At 38.3% G+C, this 2384-nt stretch overlaps 1 protein-coding gene across 1 annotated transcript in view; it reads right to left on the reverse strand.

Annotated features, from left to right (window-relative positions):
• The window catches only part of Csmd1 (CUB and Sushi multiple domains 1), a 1532231-nt gene that overhangs the window by 1453052 nt on the left and 76795 nt on the right, over positions 1 to 2384 (reverse strand). The gene's annotated exons all lie outside the window — the stretch shown is intronic.

The raw sequence follows: 2384 nt of genomic DNA on the forward strand, positions 1-2384 counted from the left end.
GCACGAAGAGAGAGAGAGAGGGGGGGGGGGAGGGAGTGCTTGATTCTACTCTATCACCTTCCATCTTACAATCTGGAAACAGGATCTCTCACTAAATCTTAAATTATGTTGTCATGTAGAAAGCTCCAAAATCCTTCTGTCCCCACCACTGAGAATGATCAGATGACAGGTAGCACACACAATGCCAAACTTTTTGAATGGATTCTGGGAATTTGAATTCAGTTCCTTATGTTTGAAGAACAAGCATTTCTATGTGCTGAGCCATCTCCGTGGCCTCTTCCAACTGTTTTTTAATTATTCTACTTTCTGAGGGCAATAAGCATACAGCAATTTGATTGCCTGACTGTGTGAGTACTAGAAGAGATACATGCTTCAATGTTTTGTTGATACTAAAGCCACTAAATAAGTTATACAGGCAACTTAGAAACAGCAAATATGAATTCCACAAGTGTAGACTTTATTAAAGTGGTATTGCTGTAATGCAAACACAGGGGAGGTTTAAAAACAAGAAAGAAGAGGCACTAAGACACAGAAAAATAGCTTCTTAGCACTTGCACTAGCCTGAATACAACAGATAATCACAAGCATTATTTTATCCTTGTATATTGTTAGAGAAATAGGATTTAAGCATCATTAGTTACAGATTTACATGGCAAAAGTTCTACATCAACAACACTTCAGTAGCATTTAAGTGGTTACAGTGCACATTCAAATTTTACTATGAATTACAGAAATTAAAACATAAGACTGTTTGTGAACTAGCCAAACAGTTTCCTTTCCCTAAGAAAAGCATTAAATAGCATCTAAACCAAACTAATATTTACCGTCTTCAAACTCTTCCTCATTGAAGCAAAGTATTAGTGGCCAACATAGCTATCAAAATAATTAAATCTAAAAATCCATCATCATCTATAAATTCCATAATATGTGTTACCATAGACGTTAATATCAAATGATATGATTGCATGGAATTCTGTAGCTAGCTAAATTGTGCTTTGATGGTAGCTAAACAATGCTTATTTTCTTCTAATTCATTCCATATTTAAGAGAGGGACTCAGGTGTCCTTCTACTTGCTATGTAGGTGAGGTTGGCCTTGAACTTCTGATCCTCTTGCCTGTATTCGGGAGTGTTGAAATTAAACCCCGATGGAATGTTTGTGTGTGTGTGTGTGTGTGTGTGTGTGTGTGTATACATACATTTATAACTATATTAGAATTTATAGCTCACTAAAAAGAAAATTTCTTTTAAAGATGTACAATCTATCAGAGTATTAGATACCATTTCAATCATTTATTGGTATTAATGAACATAACTAAGGAAACTCTAAAACAATGGTTCTAAACCTGTGGTCACAGACTCCTTATAGGGTACAATGAACTTTTCACAGGGGCCATCTAAAACCATCAAGAAAATTGAGTATTTACATTATGATTAATAACAGTAGCAAAATTATAGTTATGAAGTAGTAAATAATTATATGGTTAGAAGTCAACACAATATGAGGACCTGTCTCATAGGGTCACAGCCTTAGGAATGTGGAAAACCACTGCTCTACAGGATGCTTATTTCCCTAGGGAAAATCCAACCTTCCATCTCCCAGACAACCCCTTTCCCCATAGTGCAGCACCTGCAGACTAGCTTAGCTAACAACTTGGTCCCCTGCAGAGAATCACCTCTGACCTTTTTAGATTTCCTCTGAGCTACTGCTTTGCAGCTACAATACTGTCTTTGTTACTTAGCTCTTAAGTGCATGTCTGTGGTTCCAGTTCCTAAAGCTTCATGTCCGTGTAGTCTGGGGATGCCTTCCCTCTGGAGAATGATAAAGATCTAAAGCACACAGCAATTGTGGAGATGGATGCCTTTAATTATTTAGGAGCCATTTTGTTTAGTACTACTTAAATACAAATACCCCAACAGGAGATACATTTAGAAGCTCAGAAGGTGCTCTGTGGCAAATAAAATCCTTCCATATATCAGGTTGTCAGAGGATGACACATTATGAGGTAACCTTAAAGACAAACTCTTCATTTCTGAAGAAGTTTTAGGGAGCTAAATGTTTCATTGAAAGGGAGCCAACTTATCCCTGCATCTCTAAGGAGCAACGTGTGATGCGTTTATAAAAAAGATAAAGAGAAAGGGGCTATATGTTCCGTGGGGGTGTAGCTGACTTTCACCATCTATGGAGGGGTGTGGTGAGGTATGGGGGTAGGGTTGTCTCAGAGGGTCCATGCCAAGGCATCCCTTCCTGCTGAGGGACCAGCCAGATGACAGCATAGAATAGAGAATAGAGTTTATTCAGGGCATGAGGAGAGGAGTTAAGAGGGTAATAGAGGCAGAGAAAAGGAGAGAGAGAGAGAGAGAGAGAGAGAGAGAGAGAGAGAGA

This window comes from Mus pahari, chromosome 19, assembly GCF_900095145.1.
Source record: "Mus pahari chromosome 19, PAHARI_EIJ_v1.1, whole genome shotgun sequence".
Classification (NCBI taxonomy): domain Eukaryota; kingdom Metazoa; phylum Chordata; class Mammalia; order Rodentia; family Muridae; genus Mus; species Mus pahari.